The 18,908-nt window shown below is 39.6% G+C and overlaps 1 long non-coding RNA gene across 2 annotated transcripts in view; it reads left to right on the top strand.

Moving 5' to 3' along the window:
* Positions 1 to 16,778, top strand: part of LOC110403850 — a 39,149-nt gene extending 22,371 nt beyond the window's left edge. For both annotated transcript variants that reach the window (XR_002441849.1, XR_002441850.1), the window contains exons 2-4: positions 11,320 to 11,496; positions 14,172 to 14,232; positions 16,457 to 16,778. This is a non-coding gene — a long non-coding RNA (uncharacterized LOC110403850). The remainder of the gene's footprint in view (positions 1 to 11,319; positions 11,497 to 14,171; positions 14,233 to 16,456) is intronic.

Below are 18,908 nucleotides of genomic sequence, written 5' to 3'. Positions count from 1 at the left end.
ATGAGTATGTGAGGGCACTGTTAGGCGTATGTGCATGTAAATTACCTCTAACTGCACATCTCTATTATAGGCAATTACACTAATGTGCTGGAATGATACATTTAGTGTCTTCAGGAGATAGAAACTGGGTGGAGGGCAGACTGATTTGAAGATCAATCTGGATGAAACAAAGAATGGTATTTATTTGGCAGATCACTGGGGAGAGCTGGCTAAAACTGCAGAATGAGATAATATTAGCCATTTGATAAGTGAGGTTTGCTATTATTTAGTAGTCTTACTTGCTTTTAATTTTTTTTAATAATATTGCTTGTGTGTTTCTAGGCTAAGATTGGGAACTCCTGCTGTCTCTCTGTATAATAGCTGTCATTATGAGTTGGCAACCAAGAAATGTGCTAAATTCTTAGATTTTGAGTCTATGCCTCAATTCTGCTGTCAGAATTTGGATTCACTTGCTCATTTGCACAAGAAAGACCTCAAAATGGCTACCTGTGAGCAAAAAAAGGTGATGTCAGCATTGTCTTTGTGGTTGCCGGCAAAACTATGACGTGTCTGGTTTGGATGTGAGGAATTCACTTGACTTGCATCTCTATGTGTTCACTTCAGTGAATTTAAACTCCTGAAATACTTTTTGAGAGACAATTTCTGTTGGCTAGGAAAAAAAGATTAGGCTGAACTCATAGCAGCAAAACTTTTTGGTGATGTTTGTTCCATCCTGGCTGGCTTTGAGTGTTGGGCAAAACTCAGAGAGTTTTCATGCTTGAGGCTCAAATGCTTTAATTGGAAGTTATGGGAATAAAGTTCTCTCTACTACAACTGCTGTCAACACAGAGCCCTGAGACGTAGAGAGAAAAATGTCTTGATTAAAAGCTCCAACAACCCCCTTGACTATCTCCTTCCAGAGTACCACCATGACTATGGCTTCTGCTGCTGCTTGTTTACGTTGTAGATTCACCCTTACTGTGAGAGCATTTGGGAAGAGACAGAGAAAAATTGTATGATGTTACCTATGAACAAGAAAGTGACATGTGTGGTTGTATCACTAGCTAATGTCGATAATATCGCATGAGTTTTTTTTCTAGTTTTGTAATTGTGGATTTGCATGTTGTAAGACTCTCAGCTAGATTGGAACAGGGGCTTTTCACATTACTGGTTTCTATTTCAAATACATAGACTTAAGATGGCAGTGACATATTAGAGATTATTATCTGATAATATAACATATCTTGATCAGATCAACTTATGCAGGTAATTTGTTCTACTGGAAGCAGAGAGAATCTAAATACAGAAAACAGGCTCATGAAAATGCATAGTGAAATGAAAGAAAATTGGAAAAAGTAAGCAATCGAGTTGTCTTCTATCTCTGTTACAATAAAGCATTAGTGCTAGTTTCCATGGCAGCTTAAAGAAATCCTGCACACTACAACTTAACACAGGATGCCCTGCAAGCGCTGTGGTGGTCAGAAGTGATGGTCGTTGTGATGAGCCCTTTTGAGAATAAAAATGCTTGATAATGCTGACTGCGTGAGGGTGACAGAATGAGCACACTTCAGAGGGGCACTGGCCACTGTGATGTGATGGGGCATGGGGCACAAGGCATGAGATCAAATGGCAGAACAAATCTGTGTGTATTTGTGGGATGCGGGGAGAAGAGGAAGGGGTGGATGGAGGGGAAAGAAAGATAACACTGCTCCCAGTATGGATAAAAGGCGAAAAGTCTTTATGTGCTTTCTGAAGAACTTACATTTTACTCCAAGGACCTGCTCTTTATGGGGATTTGCTTTGTGTCCTACAGGCTGCTTTAAAGAGTTTTCACATTTTATTTTTGGCTGCACCATGAGAGGATTATTTCCTGATGTTTAATAAATGCAGAGAAGAGATCCAAGGGGCTACACACGCACGCGCGCACGCACACACACACACACGCGTGCAATGTAGATGTACAGCAGATAAGTGCAGTATTTTGTTTACAAGGAGATATTACATTGGAAATCCTATTAGCAATCAGACAGTCTGCTGGCTGGATTTAATAAACTTCAGCCAAAGGAGTTATTCAAGATGGCATATTAACCCCCTAGAGGCTTGGTTTTACACTGTAGATGCACCCCAAACTTCCACCTACACCACATAGCCTGGAGGTAGCTATGTTATATGCAGAAGCAAGGTTTTTCCAGTCCAACTGTTTAAAACCAAAATAGAAATTCATGGTGCCTCCAGGTAAGGCCCTTTTATTGCACTTACATCTGTAACGCAGGGATGTTGGTGTATTTTAAATTATGCCTTGTTGTCACAAAATCTCACCCCAGCCTTAGATCTTAGTGCCTACACCTTGGCACTGGGGAGGACAGAGGGCCATATGCTTTTTCAGGGGACTGATTTGGAAAGGGAATGTAGGCAGACTCGAATGTAGGCAGACTCCATCCCTCATCATCCGCTCGTGTAAGACTTGCTGCACCATCATAGCTTAAAGACAACAAGCAGATGGAGAGAAGTAGGATGCAACATACACAAATTAAAAAGTCACAGATGTGGTAGGCGCATATTCTATTAGTTCTGTCTAGAGTTGCTTGAAAAATGTTGGGGATAAAAATTCAAATGCTAGCAGAGAAAACTAGTGCTGCAATATGTAATATTTGAAACCTCATCCTAGCTTCATTCTTCTCGAGACTGGGGGTATACATGGGTGAAACAGAGAGGCTGGGGTTGGAAAACACTGTGATAAGGACTACAAAGTTGAATGTATGAATCTGTAATACACAAGGGTTTTGGTGTTTTTTTTCGTGCCTGGGAACTTACGTCCTGAAACTTGTTGAGTGTTTGTTCTCTTACATGCTGTCTTCAAAGATCCTGCAATCTGTAATGAACTTGGAGATTTAAAACTTTATTGTTTTCAATGAATTGTTAGGTTAATTGAAAAAATAGACTCTGGTCCTTAACAAGAAGATTCCAATCTAAATTTTGTTTTGGACAAGTGCCTCATTATCACAGGGTTAGAAAATACTAGAATGATGCAATGTCGTCCTTTTTAAAATACTTTTTTTCTTTTTGTACTTTTCCTTTTTAAAAACTTTTTTTAGCCTTTATCTATCATGCATTTTGAGCTATTATCAGTGCTTACGCTCACGGTTTATGGCTCTCAGTGTATTTAAAGTCAGTCCTTTCCCTGTCTGCATTTCTAACTGTATATCTTTTCCTGAAGATGAATCATTTAGCACCATCACTCTGATTTTCATTCTCTTTTACTATCTATGAACTGAGTTGGTTTGACAAATTCTGATGCTGCCTGAAAATCTCTGGCTTGGTTTTATAATATTATTTATTTTTATAGCCAAAAGCCTAGCAGGTGAAGAAAAAAATGACGACAATTTGGTAAATAATGAACACAGGGATGACATATTGTTTTTCTGCAATGAGGAATAAATGCACTTTATTAAGTGACCTTTCCTCCAGTGGCTGCCAAGAAATTGGAGATAATAAAGCTTTTACTTGCAGAGGATTTTAGTTGAGAGGGGGTACAGCTTAAAAGAAAGGTCCTTTGCTCTATTAAAACCTTGTTGCAGTGACATCAGTATGAGACAAAGTGTGTTATTGAGACTATTTGTATTGCAGTTTGGTCTTTCTTTAAATTTCTTTATTTTTGTAAATCCTCTGTTTTAATTACTGTTGCAAATGAAAGTTTAATTCCCCACCCTGATACTTTTCTAATTTGGAAATGCTTATCCTGGGTCTTGCTTTCCTCTTTCTTTTCTTTTCGGGAGATGCAGCTTACTTGCTGTGAATTGCCCTGGGCTGGTGTGTGCGTGTGAGTGCCAGCTGCTCATGTTTAGCATTGAATCCTTGTGCGATCACAAGCAACTTAATCAGCTTTGCCTCTGAAGAGGTTACCGTCACTGATGACCAACAGGCATCTTTCCACTGGTTTCAGTGTATTAAAAGCCCAATTGAAAGTGGCAGGATGGCTGGGAGAGGATGAGGTGGTTCACTGTGTATGAGGATGAGTGAGATGCTGAATCTTTCGTGTGGGTGACCTCTAGGAAGGAGTCATCCCTCTTATGGGATGTGCCCAGAGCACAATTCACGCACACTTATTGCCACCCTATGTTTGTGTGGTTTAAAGGTTTTATGTGGCAGACAGGAGCTTTAGCTCTAGAGGAGGTTTCTTCGGGTATAGTTGTATTATCTTGCATGAGCTGACAGAAAGTATTTGGCCCAGTAATTCAGGAGATACTCTTGGTCTTGACAGGCCAAATTCCCTTCATGCACTTTGGTTCTTTCCACAACCTAAAATTTAAGGATATCTTCCAGTGGTATCTTCTACCCATGGAACTTACACTTCGGGCCCAGAGATGGGAGTCAGTGGGAGTGAGACACCTCTTCTCACAGGGTGAAACATGTTCCTTAACCTCATGTTAGGGATGGACTAGCCTACATGCCAGGCTAATCATCCAGTGGCCAATTCCTGGGGGAAGATAAAGCCCAAGCAGCTCTGGTTGATGAGCTCTACGGCCTTGTTGCCATGAAAGAGGTTAGAGAATGGATTAGGGACAAATTGTGCATTAGAAAATCTAGTTTGAACCCAGACACTAACTGCAAGTATATGTATGTATTTAAAAGGATATCAGATCTCACCTTAAATATGTATGAATGGTGAGGAAGACTGGCAGAGGAATCAGAATATGAGCCCTCAAACCCATTTTGAAGATTTCCACCATCCCCCGCCTTCACCCAAGTTACTAAAAGCATCAAGGTAGAGAAAAAGAAGCAGAGATATAAAATGCAAGTCGCACTTTTTAATAGATTTTTCTTGCTTTTCCCCAAAGGGTTCAGCTGCAGAGAAAGAGTGGAACATAATAATCCTTAGCATTTATATAGCACTTTACATTTCCAAAGCTCTGTACAAACATTAACTGATCAATCTTCACAACACCCCTGTGAGTTAAGGATGTATGATTAACCCCATTTTACATTGGGGGAAACCGTAACATTTCCGAGCCTGACTTCCCCATCCCTCCAGAGGTGTGTGGTTCTTGCAAATCCTGCTGGTTTAAACAGGGAGCTGTGCCTGATGCTTCCGAACACTGGGTGCTTTGCAGCAGCCTTAGGGCTACACTGCCAGTCTGTGCCCGATGATCCAAAGGATCCATCTTCCCTTCCCCTGCTTAACCATCCCCTGCTGATGCTTTTGCACACCTTTATCTTTCAGCCTCCTTGCTGGAGTGGCACTAGTGACTGGAATTTCAAGAAGCAAAACTCTACCTGGTTGACATTCCTATTTGAATATTGTAAAATTGTCTTTATTTGGAACCCCTAGGGAAAAGCCTATTATCCCAATGTCTTTTCCTTTTTCTTCCTTTTATTTTCCTCTTTTTCCAAAACCTGGAATGATTTAAAATGAAATGTAATCCTGTATTGAGTGAAAGCACACAAACACAATGATACGTCTGCTACTTGATGCCTTTCTTCTCTTTTTCAATCTTGATAATTTTCTGTGTTTTAGGGAAAATGGCAAGTAGAGTAGGGGATTAATGCAAAAAATGCATTTTTTTCCCTAGCACAGATGTAAATAGATGTCTTCAACATGAAATCTTGGTGTAAATTGTTGAATTGTATTAGCTTTTTAATGCTTCCTTAGTTTACGTTCTCTGAACATGGGATGCCTCTTACAGCAGATCTCTGCTTTTGCAGGAGATGGAACTGTGAGGCAGCAGTCATTTTGCTTGGCTCTTTGTTTTGCTCCTAGGCTTTGGTCACCTGAGCCACAGGTACAATCACATCAATTCATGCTGGCTTTCCATTAGGAAAAAGAAAACATGTTGAAGTATGGCCAAAAGAGATTTTTTCCTACAGTCAGGGATGGCTCCATGTAACATGCAGCAGGATCACCAGGATGGGAGCAGACATTAACAGAGGACCTCAGCTTTACTGTGCCATCTGGATTAGGCTGACCCTAAGGCCCTAAGCACAGATCATGAAGGCAAATGTAAATATAGATAACACTGTGAAGATTGCTTCTAGCTGTCCAATGCACATAGTCTTCTTTCCACCGGGTGCATATTTCTCCATCAGAAAAAGTTGCTAGGTGCTGCAGAGCTCAGAGAAGAAACTTTCTGCCACTTGGTCTTCATCATCAATGTTCACCCCTTTAGGCATCCTAATTAGCTCAAAGAATATTGAATCTAGTCAGGGTTTCTTGCTCTCCTCTATCTTAATTAGGTCTTAAGGAGGTAGAAAGAAGGTTCTAAATAAGTTTGATGGAGAAAAGAGATGGATGACCAGTCCTCTCAACATATTTGTGTTTGTGCGTGGGTAAAACAAATTTAAGAATTTTCTCAAATGTCGCTGCTTTGAGCATTTTCTGTATATTTTCATTATTTACTTACCTGGAAAATATAGCATTACTACAGTAATAGGAAGCTCTGGATTCATACTCTATTTCTGGATGAAAACTGCTACTTCTATGCTGGAATATGACCTATGGCCTATTTCTTTTCATGTGTATTATTGAATCTTCTGATTTGGAAGCTGTGCAAAACAGCTTTTCATTCTGAATGCTAATCAAAAGGGTGCGTTAATTAAATATACTTCTAATGAAACTAGTTTGAAATGAGACATGCGGGGCCAGAGTCTTCCCCTTCTTAAGATAATGAAAGAGATTGCAAGGATTATAATGTTTTTTTTGGTGGGGAAGCTGGTGGCTGATTTAGGGATGAGCATTATTGTCATGAAAGCTGATAAAATAAGATCATCCTCTGATTTCTGTTGTACCTGAAGTCAGTGGAGTCCCTCCAGATTTGCACCGGTGGAAATGAGGCTCTGAATTTGGGCACCGACTACTTAAAAATATGTAGTTGCCCTTTAAGATGTAAATCTATTGAAATCCAACCTTAGACATTGCCAGGGTCACTCTGCTTATTACTTTATGACATTTCCAGATTAAAGGTGCAGTGGGGGCTCACATTAATTTGCTTTATGTTTGACTAGAAATGCTTCCCATCACTATTAGAGCACACTTGGAGCTCTCTTCATTTTAGAACGCTTGTCAGTCATTCGAGAATGATATGCCCTATGTCTGGGATGAATAAGCACATCATATATTAGGCAGAGGCTTTTTCTCTGGAGAAGCTCAAAAGAACTGACAACTACTTCCAAAGAAGGTGAAAAACATACACAAGCCCAGCGGCTGAATGAGGGAGGAGTGAGGAAATATTCTGCTAAAATGTAATCCACTGTGTTGATTGAAAGTATCCAGGCAGTTTTTAAAGACTCGGTTCTGTAGGAATGAGAAGGAATGGGGACCAACACTTCCACGTACACCTCTAGTCTGTGGTGGGTAGCAAAGAGATCTTCCATAGAGAGCCTGTAGATATCTGTGCAACCCACAGTGTCCCAGACTGCAGATCACCCTATGGATTTAAAGAAGAGAGGGAAAAGCCTATCCCAAGCAGGAAACATTGTTTCTTTTGCATTTCACTTTTTTTTTTTTTTTTTTTTTTTTTTTGGAGTGAATAATAAATCCTATAACTTATTTCAATAATTTCCATCTTGAAATTTTTTCTAGTTTTGATATCTATTCAGGAGCTGCATGAGTGTTAGGCCTTTAGGGGGAAAAAGTTATGGTTGTACTATGAGGGTGAGAATGACAAAGTACCCAGTATTAACACCCATCAGGTGTTAATTCATTTCTGGGTAGTATTAGAGGACCCTTCCCATGGGAAGTATTTGTCCCTTGTCTACCAGCAGGAAAACTGCTGCCTGAGGTTTTGCTGATACTGCTTTACTGAGGCAGGACTTTTGCTGAGTGTCACAGCAAAGATCCCTTCATGGTTCTCCAACCAAATGACCTCCCAGGGAAGATGTCTGGGTCACAGCTCCCGCAAAAACTGCATTTGGGGGAAAGCAAAATAAAATACCTTTTAGTATTTGTCTTTTAAAACTTTGGGGCTGTTTGAATGTGAAACTTGGAGTCAGTTGCTGGAACACCTTCCTCTAGAAACACAAGGCCTGATTCTGAGAGAGATGAGTGAAATCCTCTACCTCAAAGCCACAGAATTTTAGGTACTGCCAAAACAGGATGGGACTGAGCCTTTACCTATATGCAGAGGTGAGTGGAATTGCCTGTGGACTGGTAGAAGCACTAGCTGAATATCATGTCTGGCTTTCCTGGCCAAGGTTTCATAGGATTGTGCCCTTCAGTCCAAAGCGATGAATTTCATGCAGTTTAGTTATACCTTGTGTCCCTTTTTACATTTTTGTATAGCAATCATTTATTTATTTAAGCATGTATTAGCCCATGTATTTATTTTTCTATAATCAGCATTTATCCTCTGAATACATTCTCTGAGGGATGTAATGACAACATAGCTAAAGTACCATCAAAAATATGATACTCCTGTGGAGGGAAATTAGAACTGTAATGAACAACATAGAGGCTCTCAATTTTTTATGCACAGTTAATACGGCTCCATGCAAAGTATGTCATAAGGACTCTGAGTTTCCAGCAGGTCTGTGTGTCTGTCTGTCACTGGCTGTGACCAATCCACCTATTCCTGTTCAGTACCTTCCCAAAAGATGTAGAAACCCTCTGCAACTGCAGATCCGCATTCACCCAACAGCAACAGCTTCAGCCACTCTTGCTGCTATAATTCTCTGGAGAATCTGTCTCTATTTTCTGCTCTGCATGATATCCTAAAGCATTTTACAGGGCAATATAAGCTGGTAAATACTCACATTTTCACAAAATGAGTATAAAAACTGCAGCAACCAATTGACTTGTGCATACCTACTTTTAGCTCTTAAGTGCTCCATCCTCCCTCACTCCTTCTTCAGCTTAATGTCCTAACCTCAGTGATCCGCAGAATTATATAGCTTAATATATAGCTTAATCCATTCCTGAGATTTTATCTTTCCTTATATTAACTTATCCATAGATGATCTTGCAGTGATGGCATATGCTGGAGACAGTCATTTTTAAAGCCATCTGCAGCTGGTTCTTGTGTGAATGCTGCACCCAGCAACTCATGATTCCTCTTCACTACTAATTATTTCCTATGGCTTTTAATACTGCTCTGAGTCTTAGAATAGCTCTGAATGATGATAGACATATATTATTATTACAGGTTGTATTAAGCAGTCGTAGCTCAAGTTCTAATTACATTACCCTTCAGCCACGGCAGCAGTAACACTTGGTTTGGTTCTTGAGTTTCTAGGAATAATCTCGCCAGTAGTTCTTAGTTAGACTGCAAGGTCAGGGAGAAAGGAAATTCTTCTGCCCTTCTTTTCATGTAGGATCTGAGAGGATATATTGTAAAAAGGGACAAAATTGGTCACGAAAAGAGAGGATTAAAATGAGAGGCTCCATGCGATGCATGCTAACTGCCTACATCCTCACAGGGATAGGAGTGTGATTCTGCTCCAGAAGGGCACCCCATGAGAAGTGAGTTGTAGGGAAATGAACCCGGTCTATCAGCAAGTGGGTGCAATTTAGGCTGCTTGAGTTCTGGGACTGATGCACAGAGCTTCAGGGAAGATAGGATTGAAAATTTCTGAATCCATCCAGCAGAAACCAGCCATACAAAGCCCCCTCTGGTTCCCTGCAAGAACAAAATACTGCGACATCCCCAAGTCTACTGATTTATTTCCATAAAACTATGATTTTTGCTTGGTTGGATAAAGTCCAATATAGTGGAATCACTGTCATATATACAAGACATTATAACCCTTTTTTTTTTGACTGACAAAAAAATTCTTATCCCCATGATCAGCAAAGAAAGGATGGGATATTTGAACTTGGGTACTCAAAAGACATCAAAGCCAGGAGTCAGTTAAAATTATTTGCATTTTGTTATTTTTAGTCAGTGGGTGGCCAGGCTCATCAGATTTAAAGGACCGTTAATAACAGTTTTGATTTGGGCCTGTAAAATATTTATTGGTGTTTGGTGGTTGTTTATAAATCTTAAGAGAGATATTTTTATGATTTAAAAATGAAATAGAAATATGACAGACATTTCTCAAAAATGTTTTTTATAATTCCTGTGGTATTGGAACGACATGTGCAAACCATAAGGATATGATTTGATTATTTCATGTTTGGTTATCCAAATGCTCAACCAAATAAACAGCATAAATAACAAAGAGACTGTTTCTTTGTTCACAAATTCCTTTATCTGATAATCTCAGGCAGTATAAATAACTAAGGAAAGGTTTTATTACGTAATACTGCACAGCAATATAGCATTGCAGGTTCTTTGGGACAGTGAGTCTCTTTCTATAGTCCCCAGAACGTTTTGGCTAGTACTATAAACTTCTTACAACCTATTTCTCTGCTTTAGAGTTTTCTTACAGTACCTATAAAGGCCAAGCACTTGATACTAGAATATCTCATTGATATAGCAATTTCCATTCCTTGATGTATGAATTTGTACGTATATATCCGTGTGTGCACCAGATGGTTTACATTTGTTATGTATGCTGCTGTGAAAATCAATATGCATGTTTATTAGCAATTTATGATTTTTCCATAAAAATAAATAAAGAATGAATAATAATCACTTTTAGGGATAAAAAAAATAGATCTGGTTTATCAGCTTGAAAATGAATGAAAAATATTTCCTTACTGTGTTAATTAATTGCAGTTGACAAAAAGTAGGATCCTTCACTCCTCCTTCCATGTTGTTAATTCCATCCCTCTCTCCCTCTCTCTCACTCTCTCCCCTCAATTAAACGTATGAGAGTATCCCCTCCCCTTTTAGAAAGAAGCTTTTAGATTAATCATATTATCTTAAGGTTCCAAATCTCAATGCCTGCGTGACCTTTCTTCCGTTAGAATCCATTATCTTAAACTATCACAATAATCCTGGCTTTAGGGAGGGAGAGCGGGAAGCAAGAATCAAACCTAATAGATGGCAAATAAGATTAATCTATGATCTAAGTGCCGATTACACTTGGCCCTGCCCTTGAACACCCAGGTGTAACCTTGAAATTCACATCCGCTAAGACACTGCAATTGGATTGTGTGTCCCCGAAGGCCTGGAAGGGGCAGCTGGCCAAACTTTACCCATTATTCCCCAGCGAGGCATGAGCTGCCTCAGCCTGCAGCTCTCTTACTTGTGGAATTTGGCAGCGGCACAGCTGAATGTTTGTTTTGGGATGTTTAGCATTTTTTCAGATAAAATAGTTATTTTCAGGTCCTTAATTTTTGTTTGTCAGAAGCAAGCAGCCAGGGAATGGGTGAACTTTTACCTGGACCTCACAAGAGGAGAAAGCTCTCTTTTCAAAATCTGATAACTCTGCAGAAGAAAACAGAGATATTTTCTTTCTTTATAGGTTGACCTATGGACCCTGCCAAAAAAAATTTTCCATGTGAACTTGAGTTTGCAAGGCCCTTTTTTTCAGTCCCGAAAACTCTGCGTTCTGAAAAAGGACATCTGTGATAAGATGGAACTTGGCACCAGTAACTCATGTACTATGGGTGAAGCATGCTCAGAAGAGGCAGACCCAGAGGTAATTTTTCATCAAAGAACTTTTTAAAGCCATTATTAAAACTAGCATAAATTTCCTCTGCTGCTGGCAGCTTCAACGAACAGGACAGGATTGATTTGGGTATGGCAGTCGAACTTTTTTCCTTATTTATATGTAAGGCCAGATTCTCAGCTGGGATGAAACAGTGCAAACTTGCTGGCTTGCTTTAACCCTGCCTGGGGATGTCAGCTGATGGTGATGCTCAGCTGAAGCCACCTACCCTCCATCAGCTCCATTTGGAGGCAACAACTGAACCCCACAGCAAAGGGCCATATTTCTGTTTGTGCCTCTTCTCACAAAGCAATACCCTGGTGTGACAACAATTCAGGAGATGAAGAATTAGAAGGAAAACACAGTGTAGGAAATGCCAGTGTGAAGCACGTCTGGTGGCTGGCTGACTTTACAACAGTCCTTTGGTAATCTCAAAATTATAGGGAAAGGGAAGAAGAAGAAGAAAAATAGCAGCTACCGCAGTGGCAGCCTGGCAATGTTGGAAGTTGTCTGAGAGGTGAAACTGTTGCAGCCTCCAATGGTGAACCTGTTAGAGGTCCAAGAGAGCCCCGACCTACCAGGCTACTGGAAGTGATGCTGGGAAACATCTGAAAGATGCAATTCCCTTTAGGGAACTGTCATGCACAGAGGGCTGTTGTTTTGCTGCTTCTTTGCTTTCTTTGCCAGCTTATGAACATTGGCTCTCATGGATGTTTTAAAAAATTTGCTGAATTTCTGTTGCTGGGGGGGACAATCTGTAACCAGCATGGTGCAGTTTTTTGCTACTTCCCTTGCCCAGAAGCTGGTCTGATGGGACTTCTGTGTGCTATGTGGGTATGTAAATAAAAGAGGAGATACCTGGCCCAACTTTTATTTAATTTAAAGAGAAATCAATGAAAAAGGGAAAAAAAAAGTTACGAAATGGACTGGCCAAGTGGACTTTGATCAAAAATTAAATCTGTTCACATGAGTATTGATTAGTAACATAACTTCTCTCTCAGTTCCCTTTGTGAGTACATGAAAAGCTACTGATGCTAAAGGTGCCTGAACTGTGATATTTTAGAAAGTTTTGTAGTGTCATGAAATGTTGCAATCATGGGCTACCAGGTCGAATAATCAAAACAAATATAAATTTGATATTAGATCTCTATTAATTCTATAAAAAGGCTTCAGAAAATATTTGAATTTCATGGATATGTCTCTTAAGGATCCTATAGCCTAAGCGCCCAGCGACAAGCTGAGCTTCCCTGAACTTGGAGAAACTCAAGAGCTGGGTACCATCCCATTCTGAGCAGTTGATCTGGTCTGCAAACAGCTGTGAGCTGATAGCTGAGACACTCTGGAATATGGAGTGTAAAGCAAAACTTGTAGACAAGAATGAGGATGATGATGGGCTGCTGGGAGGATGCTCAGGCTGTATGGTGACACCTAGAAACAACCAGAATACACCAACTCTGTGGCTTCTGTCCAGAGAGGGTTAACTTGCACTTTCAGCAGGCAGCGTCATGCCATTAAGTCAGGGAGAGTAATGAAATTTCATTTAATTTGTCAGGAAGAAAGTGCTAATGTTAAAAGGCATTTAATAAAAAGGGGGAGATTCTTTGAAAGGAAGCCTTTAAGTAATTACTTCAAGTGTCTTAGGCCTACTCACCAGAATATTTACATTAGTGTCTCCCAGCGCCAAAGTGTAATTAAATTAGTGCAGCATTTACATTCCGGCCTGCTTTTTTAGAAGTGTGATTTTATTAACAATTCTCAAAAAAAAAAAAAAAAAAATAGGGGGGGAAAGCAACTCTTGATTTAATCAAATCAGGTGTTAGTATTTTTTGTAATGTTTTCACTGAGAAAACTGCTGTGAACTGGCTTGGAGAAGGTGGAGCAAAGGAAAGAAAACTCCATCTAAGTTTTGAGTTCTACTTGGAGAAATGCCATTTCTTTTATCTGCTCTGGGACTGAAGTGGAAAACTCTGTCCAACATTGTACAGACTACAAGAGTCTCCTGGTGGAGTTTTGAGTGTAAATCTGGCTGTTTTCACAAAACGCAGAGGTGCACATGTGAGAAGGACAGACGAAGACAGAGAGGCAGTGAAGATGGCATGAGAATGAAGAAATAAGGCATAGGCTGGGGGTTGCTCATCTCCTGGTGGTGAACCAGACTTAACATCAGGAGATAAGAAGCCACAGAACACTAGAAAATCTGTTTTGCATTTTTAACTGCTAATTTTTTTTTTTTTGAAAATGTATTTGTAATACCCTTCCAGAGTAGGACAGCTTTTCCACCCTGAAGTAAATGGAATGTGTCCTATTTTCCTTACCTTCATCAGAAGTGTGGCATTTTAAAAGTCAATTTAAAAAGAAAAAAGCAAGAGAGAATAGAATATTTCATTACAAATAGCCACTACCAGAAGACACTGGAAGTGGGTAGCAAAAAAAGAAGAAAAAACAATGGAACTTTTTTTTCTAACAAAACAAAAATAATTTGTAAATGTTGAAAAGTTCTGATAATGCAACCACAACTACATTGAAAAAATTACCTCAGAATTTATTTGACCATTGCACATCTCTTTGGTCAAAAGCATAGCTCTGTGCTTCCATCACATGGAATCTGGCAAAATATATGCATGTGTCTAGCCAAGTAAGGTCTTATTTCTTTTGTTTGTTTTCAGGTAGTCCTGAATCTTGTAAATGGCTCTGGGTGAATCCGAAGAACTGCATGTAATTTGGCAGGTAAAAAATTATTTTAAAAATAATTTGACTGTGAATGTTCACCAGTACAGAGAGTTTAAGGATCCTTCATTAGCCCTTGATTTTCACCACATTTGGTTTGTCTGTAAGCAACTCAATGAGATTTTCTAGCAAGAATGAAACTTACTAAACTGAAAAATTAATATGCGCAGAAATTTAAAGCTTGCTCCACCCTGCAGAGTTTGTGGCTGGGAAAAATCATTTGCTTTTGCTACTACTTCTCTGAGTGACTGCAGTGGGGGTGGCCAAGTTTTGGTGCTAAATCAAAGGATTTTGCAGGATAACAATAGCTGAGCTATTGGTAGGGGAAGAACATGCATCTGTAACTCCATCCTAGATACAATGGTTTCCTCTTCCTGTGGTACAGTGGATTCAAAGGGAATCTAAAAACTCAAAGATCCTAGAAAAATACTTCAGCTGGGGGAAACTGTCCAGTATGTCACTGAAATGGTGACAGGCTGACACTCTCAGAAGGAAAAGAGAAAAAAAAAAACTGTAAAGCAATGCATTCTGCTTCTTCCTGCCAGGGCTGTGATGTTATTTACAACTTTGTTAGTCCTCTTGTGTGTGTTTGATTCAAAGTGGCTTTTTTAATTTTTCCGGTGCTCCACAGGCTTCACAACCTTTGAAGGATGACTGACTAAAAGTTGTGGTTTGAGGCTGATGTTTGAGTCATAGCAAACACATTTTAAAGAGACTCTGGCAGAGGCACAGGCTGGTCAGGACAGCTTTGATGATGCTGGCATGGTTAGAGGTGGACCTGGATGGATTGAACTCATGGCTTACACAGAATCAAGACTATAGAATCATAGAATTGTTTGAGTTGGAAGCCTTAAAGGCCATCTAGTCCAACTCCCCTGCAATGAACAGGGACATCTACAGCTTGATCATGATGCTCAGAGGAGGGAAAGGAAATTAAAGCATTTGTACGCAAAAATAGTCTGAGCCACAGAGGTGACTGAGGTCTCAAGATTCTTCGTATGTCCTACTGGGCCTTTTTCAGTTCAGTCTGTGGGCAATCATAGATGTCCACTAAACCATATCTTCATTGTCCTTACCTTAAAGGACATCCATCCTATCCTCACCTCTCACAACTAATTTCTACATAATTGAAAGACTCACAACATGTGTTTGAATTTTCTTATATTTTTGATGCCTTTGGTATTGGGTTATTGAGTGCAGAGGTTTATTAGTGAACAAAAAATATGCGGGGATGTATGCTGGGATTGCCACCATCTAGCTATGGCGTGTCTGCACTGTTCCTCCAAAGAAGCCCTACGAACAGTTTCAGAGGCAAAGATTGCTGAATCCTGTGTCTATTTGCATGTGGTTCAAAATAAGCCCCTGGTGTTTTGGGAAGGTAAAACATGTTTCATGCTGCAGCCCTTTTGATCACACATCTGTGAGAGAGATGGTGCTTTGAGGGCCGCAGCCCAAGGCCTCGCAGGCCTTTGGGCCTCTCAGCACAATGTTCTTGATTAGGGCAGGAATAAATCCATCCTGACTGCAAAAGAATTACGTGATCTGGAGAAAATGGGACTTGCTGAATGTTGAGAACTTCTGAAATGCTGCACTTTTCCTATAGATGCCTAAGCAGGAGCTAATCTCTTTCAGAGATCTGGTCTTCTCTCTTAAAAACACAGTTTTTTATGGTAGAACAGCTGTTGTTGCTTCTGTTGTGATGATCTGGGTGAAAAGTTTGGTAACAGAGAGAGAAGCTTTAAAAAAAGCAAAAGGCAAAAAAACTCTGAAAAAGTTCCTGCCCAAACCCACCCACTTAAAAAAAAAAAAAAAACCCTTCTGCTCTGGTGTTCCAGAAACATACAACTTCAAGTGTTTTTTAATGCAATTAAAACAAATGCTGATGTTATTTATAACTAAATTACTGGCAGGAAAAACAACTAATGACCAAACCCCACATTTGTACCATTAAAAAAAAAGAGAAAGAATATCCTAAAGGGAATGATTTGTAAGGATGTGGTTAAACCTATTTATACCCTGGGTTCTATTTGTTTTACAGCCAGCGGTGCACGAACAACATGAAAGGTTATCTTTGACAAGGTTTTAGCTATTATTTTCTTCCAGTGAAATGGTATTTCTTGAGAAAAAAAGGTCTTCAGAACAAAATAACAATAAATCCTGATTTAGATACATAAAGCTGCCATCGATATCACATAATATCAGTGTTCTTTCTCACTCGATACAGGCGTTTTTAAGATAAATGGTAAAACTGAACTGGAAATCCATCTGGCCAGCTGCCTGATCTAATGAATAACCCCACTTTGGCTCCTGCAATGTAAGCAGAAAGAGTTCTCTCCCGGCCGCTTTCGTCTGTCATGAATCTACAAGACAGCCGACATAATATCTGGGCGACAACAGCGTGCTAACAGTGCAGTGACTTCCATTTTCTTTGCTTTCTATTGATTTTCACTTAATAACTGGCGAAATACTAAACGTCCGCCCTGAGTACCTAATAAATCCTGCCTGAGCTTTTTATTGAGGAGAATTTAATAAAAACAACCATTGTGGCTGAGGGATTTTTCTTCTGGACAGAACACGGTGAGGAGTGGGTAGTGTGTGCTGGTATGGGGGGAGAGACATTTGAATTTTCTAATTTTTTTTTTTTTGCAAGATTTTTCCCCTCCCTTCTCGTCACTGCCCTCTTGAGGACCCGATATCATTTGTTTCAGAGAAACTTGGTTTCTTTCCTTTGCATACGTTTTCTCATTGTCCAGAGATGGCCACAGCACACACACATGTTGTCACAAGACAGAGAAGAAGGGTGTTTCCAGAAGGAAGGCATTTCCATCATGACCATCCTGCTTGCCCACATTTGCTTCTTCAGTCTGATTTCAATTTTGTTAATTGTTACGAAGGCTCTCTAATTGCCAAGTGCAGGGGCTGTCAGAATCCTACAGTAACACGCTTTTTATTGTCCCATTTTACAGCTGTTTTACGTTTGACACTTGACACACAGGCGTGAAGATCCCCTGTCGTATTGGTTGGCTACTGTAACAAAATGGCATTTTTAAGTTATACGAAGTGTTAAATCTGCATCCAGTTAAAACCAAAACAAAACAAAACCCAGTGGTTTCTAAGTTGACAATTCTAATTGTTAGCTTGGGAAAAAAAAAAAAAAAGCTGGAAAAACAAAAGTAAAAGGCCTCAAACCCTCTTTCTCTAGCTGTCCACTAAGCATGCATACGTCTATTGATATATATGTTACATACAGTTTTCTTTTCTGAAGATGAATCAGGAGAGACTAGGATGACGTTTCTAAGTACAACATATTATTTCCTCTGCATAACCTCCTGGAACGGCTCTCTTTGCCAATAAACTCAACAGAGTTCCTATTATACAAAGCTGCTCTTTTAAAGCATTTGACAGTTTTTATTTTAATTGACACAGAGGCAGTTTCAAAGTCATTGGGTTTAATGAACAATCATCTTAGCATTTGCCTGCTCAAATCCTCTTATTCCCAGCAGTTCACAGTAAAGTTTATTCTAACAGTTGAAATTAAAAAAGGAGAGAGAGGCAAGTAGAAATGTTGAGGAGCTTATATAAAAATCTGTGAATCTCAAGTTTTGTGCAGTGCTGTTATGAAAACTACTCAGCCATGCAAAGCAATAAGAGGTTTAATTACTCATTGGTAGTCCCTCTGCTGCTCCTGATGTGGTGTGTGGTGTTGCAGAGGCCTGGGAGAGATAATTGAGGCATATGGGTGGAGTACAGCACTGTTTTGGCAGCTCATTTATTTTTTTCTTTTTGTGTGTGTGTGTGTGTGTGTGTGCGCCACTGACTGTGTCACTTCTCCTATGGGATGGAAGGTACAACAGTTCACTGTGGAAAACTATCAGTTGATAACGGATCCTGGTTCAAACTGTGTAAGCATCTTGTAACTGGGATGGGGTTCAAGGTCCAGAGAGGATGAATGCCCTCATTCACATTTTCACATGGCTTGTGCCTGACACTGGGGCAGTGTTGTGGAGGGATTGGGATGTCTCCTAGTGTTGTGGAAAATCCACACTATCTTAAGCTGGTGGTCACAAGAAATAGTGTGAGAGTGAACCCTCAGAACCTCCAAAAAGATCAGTTTTCAGGTTTGGCTTAATCTATCCAGTTTAGGCACTACTGGGCTCATGCGGTCAAGAATTTATTGTCTAAATTCTATTCTAAAACATTTTTTTAGTAGGAATAACATTGGTGACAGCTATGGCCTTACCCTTCTATAAGGTAGGATGGGATAAATTACACAATTATTGAACCTACCAAATCTGGGCCCTAAAAGCCATGTGGAAGGAGTATTCAAATCCAGAAATTCTTAAGTTTATTTCTGGTTTGATATCCATTTTCAGGTGAACTAATTCATGAACCAGTTCCATGTGGCAACTCCATGAGTATAAGAAATAATAAAATAAAATAAAATAAAAGTTTCTGCTCTGGTTTATTGCTGTATGCTAATGATATTCAGCAGCTGGAAATTAAAAGGGACACTCCAGTGGGATGTGATCAAATTACTCTCCACAGCTAACCTTCAGGTGCTACCTGTCTTTAGAGATTGCAAACCTCTTTCCTAAACTAAAATCTTTTTACAGTTTTTACCAAATGGATAAAACAAGAAAAAAAAATTATCACTCTCTAAATGGAGTAATAGAGTG

The sequence above is a fragment of the Numida meleagris genome, chromosome 9, assembly GCF_002078875.1.
Source record: "Numida meleagris isolate 19003 breed g44 Domestic line chromosome 9, NumMel1.0, whole genome shotgun sequence".
Taxonomy (NCBI): Eukaryota; Metazoa; Chordata; class Aves; order Galliformes; family Numididae; genus Numida; species Numida meleagris.
The sequence above is the reverse complement of the archived record's forward strand: the minus strand, read 5'-3'. Positions and strand labels throughout refer to the sequence as shown.